A 12,801-nucleotide genomic window follows, 5' to 3' on the forward strand; every position below is an offset into this window, starting at 1 on the left:
TATACTCTGGAAACCAAACAAACTGTGTGATTTACTTCGTTGCAATATCTGTGTTATTGTGACAGTCTGGAACCCAACCCACAATATCTCTAAGGCATGCCTGTACCCGAAGAAACAGAGATCGAGGTGGCTCCTGACTTGTGAAATGACGTAAGCAGGAAGTGAAAGAGTTAGGATCTATGGTTCTCCCTTTAACTCACGTCAGAATGACCTGGGGACTTTTTTCGCTAGGACTCATTCCCAGAGTGTCTGAGTCAGCAGAGCTGACCAATCATCACCAAGTCACTTGGCGTCATGGCCGTTTGGGTGTGTCAGAATAGAGCTGTGCTGGGGACAGAGTCCCAATATTGGCTCTAACAATCCTGATGTGATACTACTGATGATCCAGGGACCAGACTTCAAGAACAACCAGCTGAAAAAGCAGATCTGATTCCTAATCTAGAGTTTTTTCACTTGGTCATCCTTGGTCATACCACGATGGTGGTCTGCCAATGTCAGCATTGTGGAAAGTTGAGAATTTGTATGGATTTCTGTTCTGTGCATTGTCGAATGTTTAGCAAGACCTCTGACCTATACTCTGCATGCTAAATTGCATTTCCCCTAGTTATGACAGTCAATAATATCCCCCACACATTTTCTGACGCTCCCTGCCACAGGTGAGTGGGGAGCGTATCGCCCTTGGCTGAGACTTAAGGTTTTAGGAGGAGAGAAATCAAATTAGTGGACTCATTCTCTGTGTCTCCAAGGGTGAGGCACAGTTTACAGACGGGATAATTGAATTGTTTAATGTGGATTGAGGGATCCGAGGGATTCTTCTACCTCTAACCACCTTCTCATAGCTGAAGTGCCTGAAATCCCACTCAATTTTTCATTTCCTTCAAGTTAAATAGTGCCTGCTGTACCCAGGACATTTTCAAAGGGTGCAGACACTCTGGATGTAGTCATGTATTGCCACTGGCACCACAATGTGACTCTGGTTTCGGGACACTGTGGAAGAGACAGAAAGGCCGGGCCAGAGGAGTCCAAGGTCAGGAACAAGAAGCAGGTGAAAGGCACTGAGAAAATGTCACTCATTTTACTTCTAGTCTGACATTTCATGGAAAGATTTGGCAATTTCAGCAGAGCTCATTTCCTTGAAGATTTTTTCCCCCCTGACTCTACGAGACTACATCCAAGCGAACAAATCATTGTAACTGCTGACTCCCGTGTTCCCCTTTCCTACCCTTGAGATAATGTAGGCAAACTTTGTAATTGCTCAGACTAATGAGATCATAACTCTTAAAATTCTGGGGGAGCTCTCAGCCTGCTGCGAGTGAGCTTCGGAAAGGCACTTTGAGTTGGCATTAGGGAATGAGAGATGGTTGCGGCTGTGAGACGGTAGAGGAACACACGTTCATTTCATGTCCTATCCAAAGCCCCAAAGTAAAAAAAGCTTCTCTGAAATACTCACAAGCAATGCAGTGATTTTGAGTTTGTTTTCCATTTCTCAAGACCACTCTGTGTCGGACATCATCACTTTTCTTAGGAGGGTACCTTTCTGTTGAACTTGTTCATCTACTACACATGCCTCGAACACCTGTAGGGTTAACTCACTAACTATCTATTGAATGAAGTAATCAACGAGTAGTACAAGTCACCCTGTTGGTGCAAAGGGAACGCATATAACTCTGAAGGTAACCCCAGAGCTGCTCCCCAGGGAGGAGAGGAGGAAGACCCCGTGGTGTGCTCCCATAGAGATTACAGCCTAGGAAACCCTCTGAGGAGGTTCTTCCAGGTCCTACAGGGTCACTAGGACTCAGAATGGACTGGACAACACACAACAACGTAGCACAAACTTATCTTTCAACTTTGTTGGCTGGAATTGTTGAGTTACTTCTGATACAGTAGAGGCAGTTTGATATTGTTCTGGGTGGCAGGAAGAAGACATGGAGGTTAAATAAATTCCAAAGTATTGTATTTGTAATTACAATCCAATGTTCGTATTTATAGTCTTGAAGAAGTTCATAGTCATTTGAGGGGGAAAAGACTGTATCGGAAAGTCCAATCTATTATGTTGTAAGGATAAAATTTTCGCTGTGGACAAAACAAACAAGCAAACAGAGAATAAAATAGATGCGAGAAAATAAATTGATGCGTAACAAGCTACACTTCCACATTGATGTGGAAATCCCACTACAGTTCTGCACAAGTGAAGTTTATAATTATTTTTGCTCCCCAAAGCAAAAATCACTCGAGGCAAGATAAAATAGAACTTAGAATAGCAGTCTTAAAATGTATACATGAATATTCATATGAAATCAAAGTTGGTAGTGATTTCTATTTCAGTGATTTTGAATTTTCATTTGGAATTGTGTTTGGAAGATGTGTTAGACAGGGTTCTCTAGAGAGACAAAACCAGATTGGTAATAAATTTGTGTGTGTATATATATATATATATATATATATATATATATATATATATATATATATATATATATATATAGAGAGAGAGAGAGAGAGAGAGAGAGAGAGAGAGAGAGAGAGAGCGATAGATAACACAAGAAATGAACTAGTAAATTATATACAGATAGATATATAATACAAGAAATGAACAGTTAAATTATAAAGCAGTACAAATGGCTCAGTGCAGCTCACTCCTGAGAGAGAGTTGTGAGACACTGGCAGTCCTTAAAGTCTTGAGGGCCACCAGGTAGTCCTCTGTAGAGAGAGAGATTTAGGCTATCCCTATCCTGGCACAGGTAGCAAACAGCAAGGCAGGTCACCAACTGTCAGCCAGGTCACCAACTGTCAGTCCCCAACTCCACAGATGTACATTCCTATTCTCTGGTGAGGCAGGTCTTAAAGGGGCCTCAAATTACAGCAACACAGTCCATAAGGTTAGGTGTCCCACAGGTAATGTAGCTTGCAAATTGAGGCACAGAAGAAGCAAGGCAGCCGCACACTGGTCTGATGATCAAAGAGCGAGAGACAAGAAAGGCAAGGCTTGCTGAGCCATTTATCTCTTTGCCCTTCAATTAATCCCACATGTGTTTATCAGCCAGGCTGGCACAATAAACTAACTATCTCAGAAGATGATCTAAAATAAAGGAGAGTGTGACTGTTGAAAAAGAAAGTGAGTAGGAAAACCCAGTCGAAGAAGGAATAAATGAGCAGAACCCTATGCCAGGTGAATGGGCTGCCATGCCTGGTAATTCAGTCAACTCTGAGTTCCTGGCAGCCAGAGCAAATAGAACTTTAATAAAAATGATGAACTGACTAGTGCTCCCTGGAGGGTACTGAAGATTCAGGGAAAACATACAACCACACAATAGCCCCTCTCATGCCACTCAAACTTATTGTCATTGAGTCCCTTTTGGCTCCTAACAGCCCTCCTAAGACAGAGTGGACCTGACCCTATGGCTTTCTGAGGCTGTGGACAGAATGCCTTCTCTTTCTTCCATGGAGTGGCTGGTGGTTTTAATTGGCTGAATTTGCAGTCAGCAGCCCAAGGTGTAGTCCACCACACACCAGGGTTTCACCCCCTGATGGCACTTACTTAAAATCTATGTTGCATATTTGTTAAGAAGAACTAGTAGCTTCCAGGCCATCAGCAGTGAATGTAATGAAATGTAAGACCTTTACAAAAATCTGTCTTTTCTAAAGAGTAAATCAAAAATCTAAATGGCAGCAAGTGACTCTGTAATCCAGGGGGATTTAGAAGTAAGAAGACAGTGGATAGATGCTTATGTGTACTATAACTAACAAAGATTTTAGGGAATTTTATTGAGTACTTTAACTAGTCAGACACTTACTATTTTACTCAATTCTATTGTACTTATTTCATTTTTAAAATATGACTTAAAAACCCAGAGGAAAATATATCAGACACCATAGACCCAATACCTACAATCAACAAAACATTTTGCCACAACTAATTCCAAGCTTGTGTTAATAAAATGGCTTTGGAAGTCACCTTCCCTAAATAATTCATGGGGATAACTTTTATTCTAGAGATCAACAGATTGAGTTTCACAAAGTTCAGAAGGTCATACAATTTCATTGCTGCTTTATTAGATGTTACTTATTAGTATTGATTAGTTACATTAAATTTCTTGATTACTTTTATAAGAATTGATACCTCTATAACATTATCTTCTTATAATAATCTCCCTAAATACTGGTTTCTTTTTTAATGACCAAAAATTATTATAATTCTCTCCCTGGGGTCTTGCACATCTAAGTATATTTATTCCTATAAAACTTAGTTATTGTTGCTATATTTTTATTAATTATACTAATTAGTTTATTACTGCTATTGCATTTTAAATCGAGCTAATGTCCAGAAACTCTCTCTACTCTTTTATTGACTGTAATATTTTGCCTGTAAATCCTCCTGAGCTATTCGTATAGACAACTATATTGTCTGTGATCATTTTGTTTCATGCTTCCTCATACTAAATTCATAGTTTTTAAAATCAGCTTTACTGATAAAAAGTTGAAGTAGACAGTTCAATTAAATTTTACTAGTGTAATCACAATCACTTGTCCGTCCATTGTGGTTGTGTGTTCCTGTGATACAGGAAGATATGCCATTGGGATTTCAAATGCCATCAGGTTCACCCAAAGTGAAAAGATTCCAACAAAACTTCCACACTAAGAACAGCCAACAAAGAAGGAGTAGGCTCCCCGCTTTGGAGGAAGCCACTGAAAATGTCATGAATAGTTTCGAAGCATTGTCCACTACTGAAAGTTGAAACAAAGGAAGCAGAACGTGGTCAGAGACACCACCTGGCCAAGGCCCCTCAGATTCCAGGGCACTGGGAATTTGACTGAAGAGATGATTTCTTGGAAGGGAGTCGACCATGGTGATCTGAGTCGGGTAAAGCCTGTGAGAGCAGAGTTTTCGGGGTCTTCTTTGCTGATGAGGCCTGAATCAAGATAAACAGAAACAGCTGCAAAAATCTTTTAATGATTGGACAATGGAGTGTGCAAAGCATAAACTTAGGAAAATCAGAAATGGTAAGAAATGGAATGAAACTGGTGATGATTGATATCCTAGGCATTAGTGAGCTGAAATGAACTGGTATCAGCCATTTTAAATCAGAAAATCATTTGATTTACTCTGCCAAGGATAACACAATTAAGAGGAATGGTATGGCACTCATTGTCAGAAAGGTCCTTGCTAAATCCATCATGAAATACAATGCTATCCATGATAGGATTATCTCTATTTGCCTTCAAGGAAGTCCAATAAATACGACTATTATTTCATTTTATGAACTGACCTATTGATAAAGAAATTGAAGAATTCTACTAGCAATTTCAGTTGCAAATTCATCAAACATGCAATCAAGATTCATTGATACTTGTTAGTATTTGGAATGCTAAATTTAGAAACCAAGAGGAAAAAACTGTATTTGGAAAACATGGACTTGGTAACAGACATGAAGCTGGAGATCGAATGATAGAATTTTGCAAAATCAATGATTTGTTCATAGCAAATACCATTTTTAACAAAACAAAAGACAACTATACACATGGACTTCCCCAAATGGAATACAAAGAAATCAATTTGACTACATCTGTGAAAAGACAAGATGGAGATGCTCAATAGCAGCAGCTAAAACCAGAACAGGGGTCAACTGTGGAACGGACTGTAAAATGCTCATATGTAAGTGGAAGGGCAGTGAACAAAGAGAAAGGCCCGCAACAAGATGAACTGATACAGTGGTTGCATCACTGGGCTCAGGCATAGTAGCATCCATGTGCAGAGTCACAGCTCTCTCAATGGCAGCCAACAACAACAGCAATGTAATCACCACCATGATCTGTTGTCAAACATTTTGATTGCTCCAAAATTTTTATGGAGCTCCTTTGGAGTTAATCTTCTCTTCCTCTAAGCACTAATCAAATGGATTTTTTTCCTCTCACTTGTTTTTGTAATACATCTATGCATCATAATGTTTTGCAAAATTCTCCATGTTGTTGTGTATACCCTAAGTTTGTCAGGCCAACTCAACAGTGTCTAATAGCAAAAATAACCACCTCACTTAACTGTCATAAGAATTCAAAGAAAGAGTACACATTAGCTAAGTACAACGCATGGCACAGAGTAACTATGTAACACAATAAGTTAGTGATTAAGTGGGATTGAGTACTATTAACACATTTTATGCTTCTTTATATTTATAATCTACATATTCTTGCAATATGTCTTTATTTGTATTTTTCCCAAAGCAATTTTGTTGGGAGCTAAACAGATATCATGTCATTCCATTTTTCAATCACATCAAGCAGTATTGTACAATTGCTACCACAGTCAGTTCTAAACATTCTCTTCCTTCTTGAACTCCTTGATATTGGCTCCTCTTTACCCACTCTTTCCCACTGTAACCCCCAGGAAACCTTATTATACTTGCTGTCTCTATAGGTTTATCAATCCTGGGTCTCATATACCACAAAACAGAAAAACATATAACCAAAATTCAAGAGGGTTGCCCCCAATGACAAAATGCATCTGAGATAAACCCCAATATGAAGCAAACACAGAAAATGTTAAAAACCAGATCAGGCCCAAGGTGCATCAAAGGGGGAATTGACTGACAAGATTTTTAATTGAAGTCAGGTTTATAATTTTGCTCTCCTACAGTCATCTCTCGAACACACTCTGTTTGGCAACCGGTTTATTCGCACCCTCTATTATGAGTAAAGTCAGTTCTGACGCATAGAACAAAGCACTCTCCTGTCCTGGGCCATCCTAATAATTATTCCTACAACTGAGCTCGTTGTTGCACACTGTGTCGATCCATCTCCCTGAAGGCCTTCCTCGTATCACTGCCCTTCCACGTCACCAACCAGGACGGCCTTTTCCAGGAACGGGTCTCTGCTGAAAACGTGTCCAAAGTGCGTAAGACACGGCCTTGCCATCCTTGCCTCTAAGACAGATGTTTGTCCTTTTAGAAGTCCACGTTATTTCGATATTCTTCTCCAGGACCACCATTTTAACACATGGTCTCTTCTTTGGTCTTCCTTAGTCAATGTCCAACTTTCATAGGCTTATGAAACGCTTGAAAATACCATGACTTGGATCAGGTGCACTTTAGTCCTCAAAGTAACATCACTGCTTCTTCTCCCATAAAAGTTTGCAGTCTCTGAAACCCACTGACTCAATGGCATTGAGTTTAGTTTCTAGGTTTTTTGTTGTTGCTATTGTTGTGATTGCTGTTGTTTTGAGCTTTGGTTTATTCAACTTTAAAAGGGGATGATAATAACTACCTTGAAAAGTTTCATAAAAGATTTAAAATAATGCACATAGTGCTTCTGGTAGAAAGTGGCACTTGATAAACATTGCTATTGCTCACACTTCATGAATACACAGTGCTGGCATGGATTTAGGTGCTGTCTGCATGGCAATTTCTTAATTCTCATTATGACTTCAAAATGAATATTTTTATTTGACCCCGAAATTCCATGACTAAAAGTTTATCCTTGGCTATAATATGGGCTCAAACACAGCAACACGTAGGAGGAGGGGGAAGAACCCAGTGATGGTCAGTCTGTTGTACATAGGGGTCCCTCAGAGTCAGACCCGACTCAACAGCGCCTGACAACAAAAACCCAGACCTCAGACAAGCGTAGTGGATATTTTACTGGATTATTCTTTCAGAAATTTTTTCTGCATGAAGAAATATTTGTAGTGATTATATTTATACATGTATACATTTATGCTGTATATATTGTATAGTTTGAGAATCTCTTCTTTCGTTACAGAAATACATGTGTGTATCATTGTTTTAATGGTTTTACAATTCTTCCATTATGTAACTCAAAAACTCCCATTCAGTTGATGCCAACTCATGGGGGCCCCACAGTACGTGGTAGAGCTGCCCCTGTAAGCTTATCACAGACTGTAACTCTTTACAGGAGTAGAAAGCCTCATAGTTCTCCCAGGGAGCAGTTGGTGGTTCCGCACTCCTGAACATGGGGTTAGCACGCCAATGTATAACCACTATGTAATGAGGCTTCCATTATGTCAGTGGATTGTAATGTATTTCACTATTTGCGTAGTTCCTAGTTTTAAAGAGGTCTTGTGCCCCAGATTTACGTAATGTCATGATCTTTTGACCTCTTCACTGTCAAGACAAAAATCTTCGACACTTCAAACTCTTCTCCACTTATTATAATGTTACCAGTTGTGAGGATTTCGGTCTTCTTGACATTGACTCCTGTGTCTGTCTTCCACAAGGTGCTATGATAGAATCTTATTCATTGCAAGCAAATCCCACTATAATTGGCTATATTACTTAACCCAATCAAGGGATATCATTGCTGGTGTAAGATAGCTCTGGCTGAAAGCATAGAATACCAGAAAAATGTTTGCAACATCCTGAGATACGCAGATGACACAACCTTGCTTGTGGAAAATGAGGAGGACTTGAAACACTTGCTGATGAAGAGCAAGGAGGATGAAATGTCAATAAGATGCACACGTATTAATTTGTAACAAAGCAACTGCCATGTTTGTAGAGAGGGAATGGCAGCACACATGACCTCTAGGACTTAAGAGAAGTGCCCAGTTAACTGCTAGAAAAAAAGACTACTCCTGGCTCCTACCACTGGAATGAGCTAAATTTACTAATAGCCATGTGAACTTGATAAAAACCCTTGAACTTCAGAGAAGAATGCCAGCTATCTAACATTTTGGTTTTAGCCTTGTGAGACCATTACACAGCAACAGAAAATAAACACAAAGGGTAGCAAAGGAGACAGACCATTTGCATTGTTCTAATGATTTGGGATAATGAGAAGATGATAAGTGATAAGACCATTACTAAAGATCTATCATGCCATCCACTAAATATCAGCATAGAAGGTCCCAGAATGACTTTAAGCTTTGTGGACTCTTGTTACCTCAAACTAAAGAGAGGAAAATATGAGTGAAGAAAAGTTTCATTGGGAATAGATGAGTTTCATCTGTGACACTTTGCGATGCTTTGAAAAAATGGACACAATTGTTTCTCTCTGTGTATTTGCACCCTTTTGCTTTCCTCACCACAAAGTGAAATTTCTTCACCCCTCCTTCATACCTGTTGAATCTGGCTCTGAACTTGAGATATACGTTGATCAATACAATCCACAGGAAGTAGGAATGATGTGCCATTCCTAAGCCTTGGCAGCAAGAGACCTTGAACGTTTCTGATGTTTCTCTTGGAATCCCGCAGTCACGAACCAAGGAAGCCTAGGCTAGCCTAGAGCAGAAGAGCCACCCAAGGGAGCAGAGACAAGTCATGCTGGCTCAGCTCATGATGGGCCAGGAAGCTTCCCACAGGCAAATGAATGAGTCCAGCAAAGATCGAAAAGAACTCAACCCAAATTATCAGCCTACAGAGTCATGAGTTAAATGAAGTTATTATTGTAAGTGACTAAGTTTTGGAATCATTTTATTAGGCAGCAAAGGCTAACAGTGGGAAGTTTAGATGATAGACCTGCATCTCAGAAGAACAGATAAAGTTAGGTAGATGCTGCATAGCTAATTATTTAATGTGGCCCTTATAGAATATATAGGTCTTGTATTATAAGCCTTATCCTCTATACCTGGGGTTATAATCTGTATTAAAACAAGAGCTAACTTGTGGTATTAAACAATTCCCTTAGTAGGCAAAACATCAGCTGCCTGCTTAATTGATAAGAAGAATGGGTGACTTGGATCATAGAACGGACTGAGACTAGATGCGATCCACTTGTGATCAATGGGTCCTCTACCTAATCTTTTACTGTCAGAAATCAAAGATCACATTTTCATCATAGCCCTCAACTTAGTCAATAGGTCATCTTTGTGGCCTCCCTTCCCAACCGAGCACATGCAGAAGACTGTTGCTATGTCCCTAGTGACTGCCCTAACAGACCACTGGCTTAGGTCTGGGTAGCCTGTTCATGTGAGTTCTAGCACACCCCTTTGCCTGGCTAAGCAACTGAGGGATACTTTCACTTTCAGACATTTTCCGTCTCTATATCCACATTGAGCCACTTTAGCAATATTGGCTCTTTTGCTCTGGATCCTGTTTCTGGCTTGACCCTGCCTAACCTCACGTTCTTGGGACTTGAGTTGCAGTCTATCACCTGGCTGGATTCACTGACTCCTTTAGCCCTGTGGATGAGGAAGCTCCTCCAAAGGGTAGCTGAACTTCAGATATGGGACTACTCAATTACACGAGTCATTTCTTTGGCAGTTCATGAATTCTGTGAGACATTGCAGTGAACCGTAGAATCCTGGAGCGTGAGGGTAAATACTGAGGGGGAGAAGTGGTGGTGAATATCAAGGACAAGGGAGTGGTATAGCATTGGGGAACAATGGTGGCATTGGGTCACCACAAGGTTAGCAGTTCAAGTTCACCAGTAACTGTATGGGAGAAAGATGGGGCTTTCTGCTCCCACAAATATGCACAGGCTTAGAAAGCTAGAAGCAGTTCTACTTTGCTGGTTTAGGTCACTATAAGTCTTTATTAACTTGACAGTAGTCAGGGTGGGTTGGGGGTGAAGGATTTGGTTTAGTTACAGTGCCCAAATTCACTCCAGGAGTACATTTAAGAAGCCAAATTCAAAATTAAGTTTACTAACTCCAAAGTCTGTGTACTTGCCACCCGACTACCATATCCTGGAGCAGTTCTCCCAAGTAGAATTGCCTGCTGCTCTCAGCTTAGCTTACTAATCACCTAAAATATCTTCTATGCTTTGAAAACCTTGTCTTCTTCTCCCCCGCACACTTTTGTGAGATTATTCATGTGGCTGCTCATCCACACGGCCCAAGAAATAGGACCGCACCAGACCGGCTTGTGCTCCTGGGTGACTCCCACTAGCCTATTTTGTCATTAGAAATGGCTGCGAGTCTTTATCTGTCCACAAACCCTAATTAATGATCATTTAACTGTTCTGTCAACTCCGCTTACATTTGAGTGATACCAGTTGTTTCTCCCTTGGGCCAACCAATAGCAACAGGGCAAGTCATGCATGCGTGCCATTGTCCGGGTGGCTCTGGACCTATAGCGGCCCAGTTTAATGGACATTCAGAGCTCATTAGTGAGGAAACACATCAGGAGTGACTGCTTCGGTGCCACACGTTGCAACGAATAGCCCTGCCGAACAGAACCGTTTCTGTTTCTGCTCACTTGTTGCGAAATCCTTTCAATGTCAACAAGTGGTCCGGTCGGCAGGAGCCCGCCATCCTGCCCAGCAGTTTTATCTGGTGCTTTCTGAGTCAGACTTCTATCCTCCTCTATTGTCCAGTTCCACAAAGGAGTCTGAGCAATCACAAAGCCTCCATAGCAATTCATCATCAGCTCACCAAGTCTGTGGGCAAGATTGCCAAAGTCTGAGGCAGTCTTTGGGGCATGATGTGTATGGATCCAGAGTAGTCCATACTGGCTGTCTTAGGGATGTTCACAGCACAGACATATAAGATTTACTTTTCCCAGAGAACACCAAAATTACATGCATGAAATGCGTCTAATATATGCTTTAAGTGTAAGAAGAAAACTACTTCATGAGCTAAATCGGGTCCATAATCTGGAAATGTGTCAGAGCAAAGGGGAGAGGTACACCATGAGTTGGCAACAGATTGATCTCCTCCGAGGATGTGTATCCTTCAATTCTTGAATAAGTTGGTGTACTTATCCAGTGTATAGAAATTAAAGATGGTTATATGACGCCAGGCAAACTCCCTGTGCTGCATCAGCTTTTTAGCAAGTGCTATGCCCCTTTTGCCAATGTGTTGGTAACCAGATGAGGGCTGGTGACCAAGTGACAGAATAGCTTGTAATACACATATACTAAAAATGGCTTTCTGGATCCAGCCTTGCGTATGCACAGGGGAGGAAACCTTATATTTAAACGAAGAGAAGAAAATGTCTCCTTGGATACGATCCTTTCGCGCTCTCTGAAGGCACCCTCTGTTGTCATTGATTTTGTACTTGCAAAAGTAAGCCGTGTAGAAGTGAGCAAGAGGCTCAGCTCTTCCTGTTCCTCTTCCCACACAGGCTTGGCCTCTGTCCACCTTCTACACTTTCTGTGCACCTCGTTTCTAGCCCTGACCCCACAGGGTTTACTTATGAGCTTGCTTGTCAACACTGTTTGCTAGACTGGGAGCTGCGAAAAATGGTTGTGCTTCTTTCTCTTTGGGGTTGATACCACACATGCAGATGAGTAGATGCTCAGTCATTAAGTAGCCAATGTTGCTAAGTTGTCAAAAATGATTTTTTTTTAATCTAGTGCTACCACAAAATGTCATCAGACATTTTATTCAGTTCATCTGATCATTGTTGTTAGGTGCTGTCAAGTCAGTTGTAACTCACATTGACCCCACGTACAACTGAAGGAAACACGACCCGATCCCGTGCCCTCCTCACCAATATTGTTTGAGCTCATTGTTGGAGCCACTGTGTGGATCCATCTCCTTGCGGGTCCTTCTATTTTTGCTGCCCTTCTACTTTACCAAGCATGATGTCCTTTTCCGGGGACTGGTCTCTACCTGTCCGAAGTATGTGAGATGAAGTCTCATCATCAGCATTTCTAAGGACAATTCTCACTGCGCTTCTTCCAAAACACCATTTGTTCTTTTGGCAACCCATGGTACTTTCAATATTCTTCACCAGCACCGTAATTCAAATGCTTCATATCTTTGTCAGTCTTCTTTTCTTCATCTAAGAGATTAAATCATTTCCTGGTAAAAAGTATTTGTAGTAGGACGAGCAGGAAACTAAATTCAATTTAGGGTTTTTCTCTTAAGGATTGATCTCTTTTATATTATTCCCAATACTCGGGTTCCCA

Source organism: Tenrec ecaudatus, chromosome 6 (assembly GCF_050624435.1).
Source record: "Tenrec ecaudatus isolate mTenEca1 chromosome 6, mTenEca1.hap1, whole genome shotgun sequence".
Classification (NCBI taxonomy): Eukaryota; Metazoa; Chordata; class Mammalia; order Afrosoricida; family Tenrecidae; genus Tenrec; species Tenrec ecaudatus.